Source organism: Macaca thibetana, chromosome 5 (assembly GCF_024542745.1).
Source record: "Macaca thibetana thibetana isolate TM-01 chromosome 5, ASM2454274v1, whole genome shotgun sequence".
NCBI lineage: Eukaryota > Metazoa > Chordata > Mammalia > Primates > Cercopithecidae > Macaca > Macaca thibetana.
The window spans coordinates 101232578-101252726 of record NC_065582.1 but is presented as its reverse complement, the minus strand read 5'-3'; the positions used below and the strand labels follow the sequence as shown (position 1 = coordinate 101252726).

Sequence of the window (20149 nt, the reverse complement as noted above, 5' to 3'; positions counted from 1 at the left end):
GCAAACTCTCAATTTTTGTTTGAGGCCACACTAAAAGTTTATGATGTTCAGGCTTAACATTAGTTCCTGCTGGTCTCTCAGACTCATTTGTGTAAGCTCTGGAAGCTACAGAGAACCGTATTCCTTATATTTTTATTTCTTTGAAAGAAATGACTTCATCTCAGCACTTCTACTTTACAGATGTGTTTTTACCCACACTTCCACTAGAGTACCTCAGAATTCCCCACAAAATTATTAAAAGAATCAAGAAGACTTCCTGGCCAGGCGCAGTGGCTCACGCCCGTCATCCCAGCACTTTGGGAGGCCGAAGTGAGCAGATCACTTGAGGTCAGGAGTTTGAGACCAGCCTGGCCAACACGGTCTCTACTAAAAATACCAAATGAGCCAGGTGTGGTGGCACGCCTCTGTAGTCTCAGCTACTCAGGAGGCTGAGGCACAAGAATCGCTTGAACCCGGGAGGTGGAGGTTGCAGTAAGCCGAGATCGTGCCATTGCACCCTAGCCTGGTAAGGAAGAGCAAGACCCTGTCTAAAAGAAAAAAAAAAAAAAAAAAAGAATCAAGAAGATTTTCTAACTTTCAGTCTCACCCTTCCCATCCTTCAATTTCTCTGTTCCCTCACAAGGTCAAAGGTGTGTTTACTTGGGGAGATTTAGAAATCGTGTGTGTGTGTGTGTGTGTGTATGTGTGTGTGTGTGTGTGCTATTCTCTAATACTTCCCCTTGAAATTTTAGAGTTTTTAATTTGGTAGGTCTGGAGTGAGACTCAGAGTTCCACATCTCTAAAAGGATTCCAGGAAATTCTGATGGAGCCCATCCAATATCGCTATTTGGGGTCTCCACTTGGATTCATTATCTGACTCCATTAACCTACAGGTTCCTGCCAACCCATTGCTCCTCCTAAGAAGAACTGCCCCATGCTCAGACCTCCTGGTTGCCTGAGGCACAGGTGGCCAGGTTCTAACCACTCACATGCCCCACCTCACCATAGGGAACTGGAAAGAATGAGCACCTGATATGAGGCGAGCCTGGCTGGCAGCCTCCAAGGAGGCATGTTGCAAAGGCTCTGCCTGAACGCGGATGATGGGGGCTTGAAGTCTAATCTTATTTTCCTTCTCTGCAAATTTGAATATTTAGGGAAAGAGATGTCAGAAAGCGGTTAGAACAAAAACAGAAGGAAATACACAGAGAGGCAGAAATGGAGAGTGGGCTAAACCCCATTAATGTGGCACACAAAATGGAAAATTATGGAGCTCCTGGTGCTAAGGGGCAAAATAATCAACTTCCAGCCTGTAAGTTGGACCTGACTCTCCTGTTGCCCCCAGGCCCTTCCTGGATCCTGGGATGTTTTGTCTTCTCGAATGCCCCCTGCATGAGAGCACCCACCTTTCTTGAGGCAACTTGAGTGAGTCTTTGTTCCCGGCAACCAAAGTGACTAATGAACAGAGACTTAGAAACTTATGTTAGCTAGTGTTCCTAGGTTCTGTAACCCAGTGGTCCCCAAACTTTTTGCTGTCAGGGACCAGTTTCGTGGAAGACAATTTTTCCAGGGATGGGGGGTGAGGAGGATGGTTTCAGGGTTATTCAAGTGCATTACATTTATTGTGCACTTATTTTCTATTATTATTACATTGGAATATAAAATGAAATAATTATACGACTCACCATAGTGTAGAATCAGCCCTGAGCTTGTTGTCCTATAACTAGATGGTTCCATCTGGGGTTGATGGGAGAGAGTGACAGATCATCAGGCATATACAGAATTCACAATAGGGTTCCCGCTCCTATGAGAATCTAATGCCACTGCTGATCTGACAGGAGGTAGAAATCAGGCAGTAATATGAATAATGGGGAGCAGCTGTAAATACAGATGAAGCTTCACTTGCTCGCCTGCCTCTCACCTTTTGTTGTTGTGGCTTAGTTCCTAATCAGGGTATGAGGAACCCTGTTATAACCCCTTTATCTGGATAATTCACAGGACTTTTAGAAGAAAGAACAGTGATAAGTACTTCAGCTATGTTCATGATAGAATGCCCCTCTGGGGCAGATGTAGGAGGGTTTTCCTTTAAGTTCCCATCGACTCATTTGATGTGCTTGCTATAGGCATCGGTGCATCTTGCAGTTGGAAGTGGTAGAGACACATTACTCAAAGGAAAGGTGGCTGGACTTGATCTTTGGCTTTCAAGGTGTGCAAGTTTCCTCATGGAGTTCCTCTTGAAGTCTGTAGTAGGTGAGTCCACTTGGGAATCCAAATTATAATTAGCAAATAATTTTAAATTTATAATGGGAAAGAATAAGAATGAAAAGCCTGCATGGTGAGCATAAACGGGAACAGAGGGAGCTATGCAGTGTGAATGCTTAACAGCATTGGGCTAAAATAAGACGGTGCATCTACGATGCTCCCTGGAAACCTCACAGTAGGAACTGAAACATTCTCTCTCCCTGAAAAGTGCTCTAAAGTGCCATGATTAACTTTTGCCTCAGTGGTTATTTTCCTAAACTTGTGAGGGCTGATCCACTCTTCATTAAATTGCCCATTCTTTATTTAAAAAACATTTTAAACTGAAAAGTAATAACTGCACATATTTGTGGGGTACATAGTGACATTTTGATACATACAATGTATAGTGATCAGATCAGGGTAAATAGGATATCCATCACCTCAAGCATTTATTATGTTTTTGTGTTGGGAACGTTCAATATCCCCCTTCCAGCTATTTGAAACCATATACACATATATACACACACACACACACATACACACACATATACACACACACACTCTCACTTTTTAAATATATTATGTATATATTTTGTATAATATGTATATATATACACATTCTTTTTCGTCAGACAACCAATTTCTTTTTTTAAAGGTAACTTTTATTTTAAGTTCAGGGGTACATGTGCTGGTTTGTTACATAGGTAAACTTGTGTAATGGGGGTTTGTTGAACAGATTATTTCACTACTCAGGTATTAAGCCTAGTACCCATTAGTTATTTTTCCTGATCCTCTCCCTCCTCCCACCCTCTACCCTCTGATAGGCCCCAATGTCTGTTGTTCCCCTCTATGTGTACATGTGTTCTCATCCTTTAGCTCCCACTTATAAGTGAGAACATGCAGTATTTGTTTTTCTGTTCCTGCGTTTTAATGAAACTGTATATTATTGTTAAATATAGTCATCCTGCAGTGCTATGGAACACTAGAATTTACTCCTTCTATCCAGCTGTAATTTTGCACCCCTTAACAACTCTCTACCTTCCTCCTACCCTTCCCCACAGCTAGTATCCTCTGTCCTACTTTTTACTTCTATGAGATCAACTATTTTTAGCTTCCACATGTGAGTGAGAACATGTGGTGCTTAGCTTTCTGTTCCTGGCTTATTTCACTTAACATAATGTCCTCTAGTCCCATTCCTGTTGCTGTTAATGACAGGATTCCATTCTTTTTATGGCTGAATAGTATTCCATTGTATATGTATACCACATTTGTTTTATCCATTCATCTGTTGTTGGACACCTAGGTTGATGCCATATCTTGGCTATTGTGAATAGTTCTACAATAAACATGGGGATACAGATGTCTCTTCAATATAATGATTTCCATTCCTTTGGATGAATTTCCAGCAGTGAGATTGGTGGATCACATGTTGGTTCTATTTGTAGGTTGTTGAGGAACCTCCATATTGTTCTCCATAGTGGCTGTACCAGCTTACATGCCCACCAATATTGCCATTCTTTCTTAAAGTAGTACAGTCAAGTTGCTTTCTATGGAGTCTGGCTGGCCTGGGAGCCATTCTGTCTTGTTTACATGATTTCACATATCTATATAGCTCTTAAAATTTAGTTTCTACATGGCAGTCTTATTTTACTCATCCTAAATCTCTGGTGAGGTGGGCACCTCCTTGTGGCTCCCAGATAAATACAAACTGATGGTTTCTAACTCAGACCATTTGCTCATTAACATTCATTATTTCAATGAAGCGCACATGCTATGATCCAGGCATTAGGCATAAACAAGGTTGATCTAAGGAAGTGAATGAGAAAACAGGAGAGAAGCACATTCCTAGTGGAGGGAACGCCAAAGTAAATGTACAGAATTGTTTATGGCAAGTTAAGATGTGATTTTAAAAAATCTGGAGTCACTGATGCTTGGGGAAAAAAGAAAGAGGGAAAATGGTAAGAGAAGAGGTTGGAAAGGTGAGCTGGGATCCAATGGGAAGATCTCTGAGTAACAGACTAAGGAGAGTAGTCTTCATTTTTCTTGAGAGCTTTCCCAGCACTAATTTTTCATACATGATATATTACACATAGCACAAATGTTTTTGAGATGGATATTATAAACTCTCTCCCCCTTAAAAATAGATGTATAAAATAAAGGAGAGCAAATGGAGCATAGGGAATCTAAGTTAATTACTCTAGTTCAAAACCCAAGAAATGGCAGGGCCTAGATTTCATTTCAGTTCAATGATAAGGCACTGAAAGTTTTAAGCAGTGGAATAACATTCATGAATATGACCTTATCTGCTCAAAATAAAATAGGCAAGGGAAATGCTATATTCTCTGCTTGATCTCAACACTTAAAGAACCCAAGAGCCTCTCAGTCACTTCCTAATGGCTTGTTTTCCTAGTTCTGTTATTTTGAGAGAGCCACATTGAGTAGAGTTCATTCTTATTCTCCCAAAGTTTCCTCATGAAGATATAGATCAGAGTGATAAGAATTACTATTTAAGCTTTTGCAAAACAAAACAAAAAACTGCAGTGGTGATTTTGGAGAAATTCTAGAAATATTGATTTCCAAAAATGGAAGGTTATACTGGAGTCTTTAACAAACATGATTTAGTGCACAGCAGAACTCAGTCAGCCTGGAAGCTGCAGATATTGCCACAAAGCACTAGACACTGTGGCTTGTACTGCTGATCCCACTGGCAATAACTCTAGATGCTGCCAATAACACTGGAACTACTGATACCCCTAATCTCCAGCTGTCATTGCTGCCAGAGACCTTTCTCCATAGGCCCTGGTTTGTTGTATCACAAGTTCTTAATTCTCCATTTGAAGAAGAGCCTATACCAAGTGCCCATGTGCTAGTTACAAGTTAATTTAGAAAGATAGCATCTTGCATTTTTAGCATCTATATCACAAGGTATATTTTGTCTCACGTGCAAACATATAAAGGGATGATGTATGCATCATATGTAAAAAAAGAAGGTTCAGGTGCTGAGTGAGCAAAAAGATTAAAAAATGTTTCATTGATGAAGTGAAGAACCATGTCCATGCCAGAAGGAGGAGCAGCATTTAATGATGTGGGAATAGCCAAGTCAACTTCCGTGGTGGGGAGGTATGATCTGTGTTGAGGAAGATGGGAGGCATAACACTTATCCCAAGGGGAGTGTGTAAAACACCAAGGGATTCTCACGGAAAATAGAGGAGCCTTGAAATGCAAGGCAACTGACATTTATTGCATAGGCACTATGCCTCAGGTCCTGTGCTAGATATCTCACCTTAGGCCAGTGCTCCAGGAATTTCACTGATGGGTCCCGGAGACACAGATTCATGATTTTTATGTGTACTTTGCCAGGTTGCTGTGAAAAATGGGAGGATATCCCTGTATATATAGTTAAGGCATTCTAAAATTGAGCTTCATAGGGAGAGGTTTTCCTAAAACCCCTAAAATTATTGATCTATGTAAATAGAGAATCCATGATTTTCATGAGATTTTCAAAGGAGTCCATGAGTATGCTGCTGGAATCCATTCAACTGAATAAAGTAATGACATTTACAATCATAAGATCTGTCTAGACCTTGTTCTGTTAAACTCTTATGTTTTTGAAAAACCCAAGTCAATGCCGATCTTAAAGAGTTAGAAGTATACTGTGATCCACATTTCATGTGTCACTTAGTAGGGTTAATAGATAAAACTATGTATAAAGGAAAATAGTGTATCATAAAATATCTTTCTGATCAAATAAACACAAAATGTAAGCTTTTGAAGAGTTAAAAGGCATAATGAAAATACCCTCAAAATAAAATTATAAATAATATCATTTATTTATATTCCAAGTATATTTAGATTGAGTTTTATGAAGATGTTGTTGAGACTGACAATTTCCACAGTGTCTATTCTCTTCTTCTTTGTATTAGAAATAGAAATCTTCGGTTTTCAGTTAGGTATACAATTGCCTGGATGGAAATTCCAATTTCCTAGCCTTCCTTGCATCAAGGAATACAAATGTGGCTAAGTCCTGGCCAGTGAAATGTGAGCAGAAGTGATGTGTTATGCCTTCTTCCTTTTCTGTCTTCCCATTGACTGGAAATTGGCAACTATTGGAATAAACTTTTTGTACCAGAAGATATTTTCTTCTTGGTTGTTTTATGAGGGAGAAACAAACTTCAACATTATTTGATGCACTGTATTTTAGGATCTCCTTATTACAGAAGCTTAATCTCTATCCTTACTAAAATCTATGTGGTATACAAAAAATGCACTAAAGAATCAGTTAAAATGAATAAAATATTTAGTCTTTGCAAATTTGGGTAATGATTGCCCTAGCATATACACTGTTCCATGGGAATAAATTGAAGTTACACCATTTTAAGAACCTGCTAGATTACGTTTAAAAGGTATAAAGATCTCAAATTAACAACCTAACATTGCACCTCAAGAAACTAGAAAAACAAGAGCAATCCAAACCTCAAGCTAGCAGAACAAAATAAATAACAAAAATCAGAGCATAACAAAATGAAATTGAGACAAAAAAAGTTATATAAAGGATCAACAAAACAAAAAGTTGGTTCTTTGAAAGGATAAAAAAATTGACAGACCACTAGCTAGATTTACCAAGAAAAAATAAGGAGATTCAAATGAGCACAATCAGAAATGAGAAATGTGACATTACAACTAATAAAATGGAAATACAAATAATCATCAGAGACTACTGTGACATACACATCTATGTGCACAAACTGGAAAACCTAGAGGAAATGGATAAATTTCTGAAAACATACAACACCCCAAGATTGAATAAGTAAGAATTAGAAGTCCTGAATAAACCAATAATGAGTAATGAAATTGAACCAGTAATAAAAAATCTTTCAACAAGCCTAGGACCAGATGGACTCACCACCAAATTTTACCAGATGTATAAAAAAGACCTGGTATGAGTCTTACTGAAATTGTTCCAAAAAGTCAAGGAGGAGGAATTTCTCCCTCATTCTATGAAACCAGCATCACCCTGATACCAAATCAGACAAGGACACAACAGAAAAGGAAAACTACAGGCCAATATCCCTGATGAATGTAGATGCAAAGATCTTCAACAAAATACTAGCAAACCAAATTCAACACCACATCAAAAAAATAATTCATCACAATTGAGTGGGTTTTATTCCAGGAATGTAAGGATAGTTCAACTTTGGCAAATCAATAAACGTGATTTACCACATAAAAGTAAGTAAAAACAAAAACCATATGATCAAATCAATAGCTGCTGAAAAAAAGACATTTGATAAAATCCAACATCCTTTTATGATAAAAACCCTCAACAAACTAGCATCAAAAAAACATACCTCAAAAGAATAGGAGCCATAGAGCCATATATGACAAAATCACATCCAACATCACACTGAATGGGAAAAAGTTGAAAACATTCCCTCTAAGAACTGGAATAAGACAAAGATGTTCACTCTCACAACTCCTTTTCAACACAGTACTAGAAGTACTAGCCAGAGCATCAAATCAAGTAAGAGAAAGATATGAAAAATATGCATATTGGAAAAGAGGTAGTAAAATTATCTCTGTTTACTGATGATATATCATATGCCTAGAAAACCCTAAAAACTCCTTCAAAAGACTCTGAGACTTAAGCGACTTCACTAAAGTTTCAGGATACAAAATCAACATTAAAAAAAACCAGTAACATTTTTTATACCAATAATATTTAAGCTGAGAATCAAAAACCCAATCCCATTTACAATAGCTACAAAAAATTAAAATACCTAGGAATACATTTAACCAAGGCAGTGAAAGAGCTCTATAAACAGAACTACAAAACACTAATAAAAGAAATCACAAATGACACAAACAAATGGAAAAATAGCCCATGCTTATGGACAAGAAAAATCAATATTGTTAAAATCGCCATACTAATCAAAGCAATCTATAGATTCAACACAATCCTTATCAAATTACTAAAGTCATTTTGTTACACAGAATTAGAAAAACAATCCTAAAGTTCATATGGAATCAAAAAAGGCTGACTAGCCAAAGCAATCCTAAGCAAAAAGAACATAGCTGGAGGTGTCACTGTATTAGTCCATTTTCATGCTGCTGATAAAGACATACCCAAGACTGGGCAATTTATAAAAGAAAGAGGTTTAACAGACTTACATTTCCACATGGCTGGGAGGCATCACAATCATGATGGAAGGCAAGGAGGAGCAAGTAACATTTTACATGGATGGCAGCAGGCAAAGAGAAAGAGCCTGTGCAGGGAAACTCCCCCTAATAAAACCATCAGATTTTATGAGACTTATTCACTATCATGAAAACAGCATGGGAAAGAACTACCCCCATGATTCAATTACCTACCATTGGGTCCCTCCCACAACATGTAGGAATTCAAGATAAGATTTGGGTGGGGACACAGCCAAACCATACCATTTTAACCCTGGCCCCTCTCAAATCTCATGTTTTCACATTTCAAAACCAATCATGCCTTCCCAACAGTCTTCCAAAGTCTTAACTCATTTCAGCATTAACTCAATAGTCTACAGTCCAAAGTGTCATCCAAGATAAGGCAATTCCCTTCTGCCTATGAGCCTATAAAATCAAAAGCAAATTAGTTACCTCCTTGATACAACTGGGGATACAGGCATTGGGTAAATACAGCCATTCCAAATGGGTGAATTTGGCTAAAACAAAGAAGCTACAGGCCTCACGCAAATCTGAAATCCAGTGGGGCAGTTAAATCTTAGAGCTCCAAAATTATCTCCTTTCACTCCATGTCTCACATCCTGGTCACGCTGATGCAGGAGGTGGGCTCCCATAGCCTTGGACAGCTCTACCCTGTGGCTTTGCAGGGTACAGTCTTCCTCCCAGCTGCTTTCATGGGCTGGCATTGTGTCTGCAGCTTCTCCAGGCATATGGTGTAAGCTGTCAGTGGATCTACCATTCTGGGATCTGAAGGACAGTGGCCCCCTTCTCACAGTTCCAGTAAACTGTGCCCCAGTAGGGACTCTGTGGGGGGGCTCCAAACCCACATTTTCCTTCCACACTACCTTAGCAGAGGTTCTCCATGGGGGACCCACTCCTGCAGCAAACTTCTGCCTGGGCATCCAGGAATTTATGTATATCCTTTAAAATCTACACAGAGGTTCCCAAATCTCAATTCTTGACTTTCATGAAGTAACAACCCAAGCTGTACCTTGGCCCCTGTAGTCATGCTGGAGCAGCTGGGATGCAGGGCACCAAGTCTCTACATTGTACACAGCAGAGGGACCCTGGGCCTGGCCCACAAAACCATTTTTTCTTGCTAAACCTCTGGGCCAGTGATGGGAGGGGCTGCCATGAAGAACTCTGAAATGCCCTAGACACATTTTCCCCTTTGCCCTGGTGATTAACACTGGGCTCCTTGGTACTTATGTAATTTTCTGCAGCTGGCTTAAATTTCTCCTCAGAAAATGGGATTTTCTTTTCTATCACATTGTCAGGCTGCAAATTTTCTGAACATCTATGCTCTGTTTCCCTTTTAAAACTGAATGCCTTTGGCACCCAAGTCACCTCTTGAATGCTTTGCTGCTTAGAAATTTATTCCATCAGATACCCTAAATCATCTCTCTCAAGTTCAAGGTTCCACAAATCTCTAGGGCAGGGGCAAAATGCAACCCGTCTCCTTGTTAATACATAACAAGAGTCACCTTTGCTCCAGATCCCAACAAGTTTCTCATTTTTATCTGAGATCACCTCAGCCTGGATTTTGTTATCCATATCATTATCAACATTTTGGTCAAAGCCATTCAACAAGTCTCTAGGGAGTCCCAAACTTTCTCACGTTTTTCTATCTTCTTCTAAGCCCTCCAAATTATTCCAACCTCTGCCTGTTACCCAGTTCCCAAGTTGCTTCCACATTTTCAGGTATCTTTTCAGCAGTGCCCCATTTCACTGGTACCAGTTTACTATGCCATTTTCATGGGGCTGACAAAGACATACTCAAGACTGGGCAATTTATAAAAGGAAGAGGTTTAATGTACTTACAGGTCCATATGGCTGGGGAGGCCTCACGAACGTGGTGGAAGTCAAGGAGGAGCAACTCATGTCTTACATGGAGGGTGGATGGCAAAGAGGGAGAGCTTGCACAGGGAACCTCCCCCTTATAAAACCATCGGATCTCATGAGACTTCTTCACTATCATGAGAACAGCATGGGAAAGACCTGCCCCCATGATTTAATTACCTCCCCACTGGGTCCCTCCCACAACATGTAGGAATTCTAGATGAGATTTGGGTGAGTACACAGCCAAAGCACATCAATCACATTGCCTGACATCAAATTATACTACGAGACTATAGTAACTAAAACAGCATGGTATTGGTTAAAAAAAAATAGGCACATAGATCAGTGGAACAGAGTAGAGAATCTGGAAATAGAGCCACATACCTACAACCAACTGATATTTGACAAAGTTGACCAAAATAAACAATAGGGAAAGGACACTCTATTCAATAAATAATACCAGGGAAATTGGCTAGCTATATGCAGAAGAATGAAACTGGACCCCTATCTCTCATCATATATAAAAATCAACTCAAGATATATTAACAACTTAAAAGTAAGGTCTGGGCAAGGCACGGTGGCTCATGTCTGCAATCCCAGCACTTTAGGAGGCCGAGGCAGGCGGATCACAAGGTCAGGAGATCGAGACCATCCTGGCCAATATGGTGAAACTCTGTCTCTACCAAAGATACAAAAATTAGCTAGGTGTGGTGGCACATGCATTTAATCCCAGCTACTTGGTAGGGTGAGGCAGGAGAATCACTTGAACCAGGGAGTTGGAGGTTGCAGTGAGCTGAGATGGCTCTACTGCACTCCAGCCTGGCGACAGAGCAAGACTCTGTCTCCAGGAAAAAAAAAAAAAAAAAAAAAAAAGGAAGTAAGTTTTGGGAAACTGTAAACGTCCTAGAAGAAAATCTAGAAAAAATTCTTCCAGACATTGACCTAGGCAAAGAATTTATGATGAAGAACCCAAAAGCAAATATAACAAAACCAAAAACATACAAACAGTACTTAAATCAACTAAAAAGCTTCTCCACAGCAAAAGAAATAAACAATAAACAGACAACTTACATCATGGGACAGAATATTTGCCGCTGACAAAAAATTAATATTTAAACTCTATAAGGAACTTAAACAACTCAACAAGAAAAAAGCAAACAACTCAAAAACTGAGCAAAGGACATGAATATTCTTATCAGTAGAATTGATAATAAGATAATGGGTAGGGTGACTTCATATGAAATTGTCTGGGCTACAGCTTGCAATGGGCTGATTAATCCATAATTTGAAATAGATGCTCATCCTGATCGTAGAATAGAGTGGTCAAAAAACACATGAAAAAATGCTCAACATCACTAATTATCAAATGCAAATTAAAACTACAGTGAGTTATCTTACGTCAGTCAGAATGGTTTATCAAAACAATTTTTAAAACCACAAATGTTGGCATGGATGCAGAGAAAAGGAAATGCTTATACACTGTAGGTGGGAATATAAATTAGTTCAATCTCTATGGAAAACAGTAAAAGTATGTCCCAAGGAATTAAAAAGAAAACTACAATTTGATCTAGTAAGCCCATTACTGGGTATCTACCCAAAGGAAAATAAATCATTATACAAAAAAGACGCCTGTACTTCTGTTCACTACGGTGCTATTCACAATAGCAAAGTCATGGAACCGACCTAAGTTTCCATCAATTGACTGGATAAAGAAAATGTGGTATCTATACACCACAGAATATTATGCAGCCATAAAAAAAATAAAATTATGTCCTTTACAGCAACATGGATGGAGCTGGAAGCCATTATCTTAAGAAAACTAACTAGAAAATGGAAACACAAGTACCCCATGTTCTCAATTATAAGTGGAAGCTAAGCAATTGGTACATATGGACACAAAGACGGAAGTAATAGACACCGAGGACATCAAAAGTGGGGTGAGTGGGAGAGAGTGAGGTTGAAAAGTTAACTATTTGGTACAGTGTTTATCCTTTGGATAATGGGTACACTAGAAGCCTAGATCCCCACCAGTGTACAATCTACCCATGTAACAAACATGCACATGCCCCCCTCAGAATCTAAAATAAAATTTAAATTAAAAAAACAATCTGCTAGATGCCGTTTGGTAAACTGCTACATCAGAAACTATAATTATTGGTCAGAATTTTAAATTGAGACATTAATTATGCAATTACAGTTTGCAAATCTGTCCATTATAAATGAATGTCATGAAAATGAGATCAGAATGTAAGCTTGCTCCTATTCCATTGTAGTCTGCCTACTAGTACTAGTTCTCAGCCCTGGATGCACATCACCTGAGGAGCTTTTAAAGACTGTTACTGCCTGGGCTCCATCCTAGAGATTCTCATTTAACTGCTCTGAGGTTAGGCCTCCGTAGTGGTACTTTTAAATTCTAAAGTGCAGTCAGCATTGACAACACCTGCTATCATATAATAGTTACTTCTGGAAACTTTTGGCCATTCTTGGGTCCCAAGCATAGATCAAATATTGGAGATAGAATGTTAAACAAACTCTGATCCGTTTCTTAAGATGGGTTAAATTTTTAGCTCAGTCACGTAGGCTCTCCTGCTTCTTCTTCCAACACATTAATAGGCCCAGCATTTCAGTAACTGGCACTTGTAGCTTTGATCAGCTCACATATGGTGACTAGTGAAGGCATAACCAGTCATCTGAAAAAATGTAAGAATAGTTTAATTTTTGGTAAACTGCACAATCCAAAGTCAATCATAATGTAATGTCTCTGAGTTTCACTCTCATTGGCTTTCCATTAGCATCTACCTTGTCATCAAAAGAAATCTCACCTAAGCTTGTGAATGGTTTCCCTCTGTCCTTGTACCACAATACAACAGATGGAAGAAATTACAGCAGGAAAAATAGCTACAGACCGGAGGTCTCATGGTCAGACACATGAAACAGAAAGTCTGGCCTTCCCTTTTCGGCACAGATCATAACTATTATTTTAAGCAACTGAATGCAAATGTAGAGTTTGCTCAGAGGCTTCATTGTGTAACTGATATGAAAGAGACCGCTACCATCCTTTTATGCAACACAAGCTATCCTTTATAAATTGTAGGTCTAGCAGATTGGCTGGAAATCCCCCATGGGGAGGAAGGAAGCACGCTAAGCTGGCCTGACTAGCGGAGGGAGAGTGGGGAGTCTGACTGGGTCATGCAGTGGGCTCACATCCACCCCCACCCCAAGTAGAACTTCAACCCTTCCTCATCTCCTTCCGGGGTTCGGTGTTTCCCCACTTAAATCATGCTTCCACTCCAATCCCAGGCAATATCAAAAGAGAGTAATAAATAGGGAATTTACATAGATGCAGAAAGGACAAGCTTTGTTATGTTTTAAAATGAAGATAATATCAGTAAGAGAAAGTTTTTGTCTGTCTTTTAGATATTTCACTCTGAGGATGGACCTCAAAGGACCACTGTCCTTTATCCTTTCCTATGTGAGACTTAAGGGATGTGAATTACTCTCCCCACTTTTCTCTGCTCTAGCTTCACCAAAGGGTAAATTTGATGGAACCAGATGACCCTGAGGGATGAGAAAGGAGTAAAATGAGAGGGCATGAAAGGAGAGAAGAAAAAGGAAGACAGAGAAGGGAGACCAGAGATATCCTTATGTCCATGGGAACTGGATTCCGCATGGATTAATAATTGTCTGAGGACCAAAGTAAATAACTGTTTTCACTGTCCTCTGGAGATTGTGTATGTGCTTGATGCTGCAATGTTACGATTTTCTAATTGGGAGTGGACTGTGCCTTCCTGACTTTTCAAATGCAGTATTAAGGAGAGTATTGAAGACAGGGAGAGGTTCAACAGCAAGCCTGAAGGTTTATGGCAAATTGAAATCTAATCCATATGAAGTCGGTGGATTAGAGAGCCCAGAGAAGGTTCTATAGAAGGAAGTGGGACAGGTGCTTCAGACCTTGGCCAAAACTAGATTAATATGGTTAGGATTATGATACATGGCAAAGATACCATAGCGAACATGCAAATGCTTTAACATGAAGAGTTCCATAAGGAGAAACACAGCTTGACTTCCTGGGATCCCATTCCATAAGCATGCATATTTTTCCACAGTTGCAATTACAGCAATTTTATTTTCCTCATTTAATTTACATGTTCTTAGATTTTTACAGTTTTCAAGGTGTCATACATTACTTAATTACTTGTCCGTCTTTCTTCTCTTTTTCTTTTGCTATTCATGGTGAAGCAAGGAACAACTTTAGGCAAATATCATTTTGCTACTTAAAACACTAGATTACCTCTTGTAAATTAACTAAAGAAAAGAGCATCCATTACCAAGAGTAACACTGAACAACTTTTCCCTCTAGCAAGATGCCTTTTAATTTAATTACATTTATTCTTCCACCCAGTTTGAATGGAGAATCACAGAGTCATATGTGCCCTAACCCCCATCTATTGCTAAACACATAGGCTATAGTTTCTTGATTTAATGCTGGTGATTTAATGACACCAATTGAGAGTTAAAATGTGAATTACTCAAAGACAGCATCAATTCCTAAATTGCAGCCTTCCCAGAGTTCAAGTGTAAGAGTTATAATTTAACAATACCTTTATGACATAAACTATAAAAATTATCATTAAACACAACTGGAACTTGTTTATGTTTCTTATTTAAAAAACAGGATTTTAAAATATACCTTTAAACCCTGAAATCCAAGAATATTTGAATAGGTAATCCAATTCTGTAATTTCTCTAACTACCAGTAGGTGGCGATGTTGCTCGCTGGTGTGGTCCCTGAGGGCCAGGAAGAGTCACATTCAGAGCACAGGGGGATGGTCAACCTCGGACAAGATGAAACATGGGCAGTTCTTGCATCAGAGGGATGCAGTCTTTTGTTAACCACTAAAAATTTCTAAAACTATTTATTAAACTGAGTTAGCTTCACTTAGTAAAATTAGCTTTTCCCCCACGTGGCCCCCTCCCTACAACTGCACATAGTTCCATTTGATTATACAAAAAGTCTTAATTCCTTAATCTGAAAATTAAGAGCTTTCACACACTGATTCCAATTTATCTGTTTGTCAGTGGTGAAGGAGTTAAGAACATGGCGTCACAATATGCTGCTCTGGAATACTGATTATTTGGAGTTGAAGGTACTTGGAAAACAGCAGGTGCAAGAAGGTCACTCTGACTTTCCTTCTGTTTCTTAACAGCAGGCGACGAAAGTCCCATGTGAAAGATGTCCTTCCTATTCCAGAGGGAAAGTTCCATTCTTATCAGCAAGGGAAAGGTGAAGCTGAGGGGAATCTGTACAAACAAACCTTATTTAATTAACCCTTATCTTCCTAATCACATCTCCGCTTAGTTAACTCCCCTAGCCTAAACCCCTTGGCCTTGTCACATTTTCACAATTTGCTGCTCTTTGTCCAATTCAGTATCGAAATCTTCAACTGTAACTGCATCTTGGGGTCTTCATTTTTTATGAGGGCTCTTGTGCCATGCAAAACTTGTATTAAATAAATGTGTATGCTTTTCTCCAAGTAGTCTGTCTTACGCCAATTTCAGTCTCAGGCCCAGCCAAAAACCTCTAAGTGAGTAGGGGTAAATTTGGCCTCTCCTACAGTGGTATACAGGATGGATACAAATAGGGAAAGACAGGAAGCAGGGGGAACAATTAGGAGATTCCCATAGTGTTTTCGTTAGAGCTATTTAAATTACTGAAATTTAAAAAGGAGTTCATTATAAAGGATTGGAATGCAGCAGCAGGCCTGAGGAGTAATAGCAACAGGGAAAGTGACCACTATCAGACCTCTGCCTCTAATTTCTGTCTTTGCTCTTATCTATATATTTGTTTCCTTCTCTCTCTTGAAGATGGGCACTCTCTCTCTCTCTCTCTTTTTTTGTTTTAGATGGAGTTTCGCTCTTGTTGCCCAAGCAGAGTGAGTGGCACAATCTCGGCTCACTGCCACCTCCACCTCCCGGGTTCAAACGATTCTCCTGCCTCAGCCTCCTGAGTAGCTGGAATTACAGGCATGTGCCACCACACCCGACTAATTTTTTGTATTTTTAGTAGAGTCGTGGTTTCTCCATGTTGATTAGGCTGGTCTCAAACTCCCAACCTCAGGTGATCCTCCTGCCTCGGCCTCCCAAAGTGCTGGGATTATAGGTGTGAACCACCGTGCCCGGCCTCTTTTTTGGTACACACAGGAAGATGATGACCAGCAACCCGAATCCTACATTTTCCATCATCACAGAAACCGATTCTTTTGTTAATCTTAGGGAAAGATTTTGATTAGCCTAATTCAGACTGATCATCTGTGACCAGTGGAATACGATCAAGTTGTTCAAAATGGTTGTGTCCTAACCATGCAGATGGGAGAAGCAGGTCGGTTCCTGGAAGATGAGGCTGGGCTGCAAAGACCTGACAATGTGCCCTGTACATATTGAGGCCTACATGTAAGGTAATGCTGTTCTGTGCCACAGTGATGTTGAAGGAATAATAAAAAGAGGACATACATAGGAGACATTTGGGGGAAATAATTTGTACAACCTGGAGAATGATTAGATAAAAGGTGAGAGAAAGCATCAAAGAACTCCAAGTACTGTAAATCAAAACAAGAAAAGGGAAAAGGTGGAACTGTGGGGGATGGCGTGAATGCAATAGAATGATTTGAAGATGCAGAGCGTTTTGAACTGGCTTGGAACGTCCACCAGGATTTTTGTGGCAGATCGTAATATAGGTCAAGAAGGATTTAAATTTAGTTCTTATATTCTCAAATTGATAACTCAATGAATTGCTTTAAGTTTTGAAAATTTACTTTCGTGAGAGTCAGATCTGAACTGGCTTCTCTATTTTGGCAGAAGCACCATCATGAATCTCAGAACCTTTAAAAAGACACCCAAGAGTAGCAATTTTCTTTCTGGGAGTACAGATTCTATTTCTGACATGTAATTTTCCTTATACCGAACACCAGAACTGGGGACTTGAATCATAAACATATTTAACACTCAGAGGAGACATTAGTAGGATCCTTTTAAATATTGAAAACATAATGAAATCAGGATCCCAGTCCAAATAATCTGCCTTTTTCTTAAAAGACAAAAACAGATAGTGTGGGAGACTAAATCCAGGAGTTCTTGATTCAAATCTAATTTGGGCTCCATTTAACTAGGACCTCTGTATTATTTTTATTTTATTAAAGAAATGTTATCCATATTACTCAGACTAGACAACCAATAAGAAATAGAAAAGGATTATAACTAGACAGAATGTATAGATATACTACATGCTCTTTTTACACTTAGAGGATTGATGATATTGTCACTGTTGCATTAAGAGGTCTGTGATTTGGGAGAACAAAGGCGAAGTTTGACTAGCTTAACTTGGACTGATCATCTGTGACCAGTGGAATACGATCAAGTTGTTCAAAATGGATGTGTCCTAACCATGCAGATGGGAGCAGCAGATTGGTTTCTGGGGGATGAGGCTGGGGCTGCACAGACCTGACAATGTGCCTCATAATTATTGAGGCCTAGACGTGAGGTAATGCTGTACTGTGCCACCGAACCTAACGAACTTAATCCAATGCCCTATCCCGCTAGATAGGCACTGAGCTATCTTGGGCAACTGACTTGCTTCTGTATCACAATTTGCTATTTCACTGTCTAAAATCAGTGTCTACACTGAGGAATCTTGGCTGAACTGTGGCAAGGGCTACTCATTTATCCATTCCTTAAACACTGGGTTTATTTAGTGCTTATTTAAAGCAAGTTTGGGGAGGGTTTGTCTCCTTCATGCCTCCACTCTCTTTGTTCAAAATCCTTTTCTTTTTCTCCTTCACTTTTTCATTCCTCTGGGTTGTCTTGTATCCTATGTCTGCTCCCATACAGGTGAAATTACTGATTTATATCCTAATCAATTTCCCCACTTTTCCTTTAAACTTCTCTTCCACTTCCTACCCAATTCTTGCCCATTCTATACAATATATTTATTTTGTTATTGTCATGGTAAATACTCAGGGACAGGGAAAGTTTTAGTTATTTAAAGTGGCCTGTGTACTTTAGAAACAGAAGTGTAAAATCTGTGAGTGTATTAGTCATCTGTTGCTGTGTAACAAGTTATCCCACAACTTAGTGGTTTACAAAAAAAAATGTTTATTATCTCACAGTTCCTATGGGTCAGGAACCTGGCCTTGGCTTAGCTGGGTCGCCTGCTTTAGGGTCTTTCATAGGCTGCAGTCAAGATGTCAACTGGGTCTATAGTCATCTCAAGTCTCAACGGGGGAAGGATCTGCTTCCAGGCTCACTCATAAGGTTGTTAGTTAGATTCCGCTCTTCCCGCTGAAGGCCACAGTTCCTTGCTGGCTGTTGGCTGGAGGCCACCCTCAATTCTTTGCCACGTGGCCTCTCCATGGGGCAGCTTAGAACAAGAAAGTCAATTTCCACTGGTAGGAAGCAAGCAAGAGGGTGAGCAAGACAAGTCATAGTCTTCCATAATCTAATCTCAGAAGTGATATCTCATCCCTTTGCTGTGTTCTGTTCGTTGACAGCAAGTTTTTAGATCCAGCTCACACTTAAGAGGAGGGGATTACACAAAGCCATGACTATCAGGAAATGAGGATCACGGGAGGCTATCTTTGAATTCTGCCCCACACCTAGCATATGCTATATAGTAAAGAAAAGAAAGAATGTTACAATCCTAGTGAGGTATTTGAGAGATGATGCTCAGCTGCATTTTTTCCTATTTGCATACCTATGTTTGTGTGTGGCTGTGTGTCTATGTTTGGGTGCTTAGAGAAGAGTAGTTTGTGTTCAGCCAGCAGGAGAGAGCAAATAACAAGCATTCCAAATCATATGCCCTCTCATGAGTTTCCCTCATCACCTGAGCCCAGGATCTCTGCACTTCTTCCTACATCTCCGCTGTTCTCCCAACTCTCAGGAAATGGCTGTTTCTTCTACTTTGCAAAGAAAATAGAAACCAGCGAGTACAATCCCCCTGATCACTCAATGCTCACATCTACAAACATCTCCAACTCCCTCCGTCTTTATCCTTACTGCACGCTGAATTAAGGACTGCCTGCATTCTGTTCAGGCAGCACCATCTACCTGTGCCCTGGGGCCCAAATTCTTCTACCGTCTCAGGGCCACAATTCATCAGTATTTTTCTTTAAAAAGACAGGAAGCAAACGTTTCTTCTGCCCTGAATAATCCTTTGGTTAGTACCTTCTCTTACTCCATCACTTTACAACCAAGCTTTCTGAAAGAATCATTTGTTTTTTCTTTTTCTTTCTTCTTTTCTTTTTTTTTTTTTTTTTTTTTTTCCGAGACAAGGTCTCACTCTGTTGCCCAGGCTGAAGTGCAGTAGCGTGATCATAGCTCACTGTAACCTCGATATCCTGGGCTCAGTTGATCCTCCCACCTCAGTTTCCCAAATAGCTGGGACTACGGGCATGCGTCACTATGCCAGGGTAACTTTTTGGGTTTTGTTTTTTTTTTTTTTCCCTGTTGAGATGGGGTTTGGCTATATGGCCCAGGTTGGTCTCGAACTACTGGGTTCAAGTGATCTGCCCGCTTTGGCCTCTCCAAGTGCTGGAATGACTGGCATGAGCCACTGTGCCCAGCCTTTTTTTCAACTTCCATTCACTCTTCAACCCACTGTAATATGGTTTGTAGCCATCTCTCATCTGTGACAATAACAACAACACAACTCCTTCTGCTGCCCCCACTCCTCCACCGACTGATCTTTATTTATTTGCTCCTCTTTGCAACAAAACTCCTCAGTATTTCAAATGTCTCTTTTAAACTCATCTTACTCAGTGGGTTGCCTCTACTGTTACAGTGAAATGCTGTTTCAAAGTCCTCAATGACATTGTTAAATTCAATGATC

The 20149-nt window shown here is 39.7% G+C and overlaps 1 protein-coding gene and 1 long non-coding RNA gene across 4 annotated transcripts in view; one reads left to right on the top strand and one right to left on the bottom strand.

Annotated features, from left to right (window-relative positions):
* SPP1 (secreted phosphoprotein 1) overlaps window positions 1-20149 on the top strand; it is an 899378-nt gene that overhangs the window by 609309 nt on the left and 269920 nt on the right. The window lies entirely within an intron of this gene.
* The window catches only part of LOC126954731 (uncharacterized), a 47859-nt gene continuing 46110 nt past the window's right edge, over window positions 18401-20149 (bottom strand). The window contains exon 3 of the long non-coding RNA XR_007725708.1: window positions 18401-18707. This is a non-coding gene — a long non-coding RNA (uncharacterized LOC126954731). The remainder of the gene's footprint in view (window positions 18708-20149) is intronic.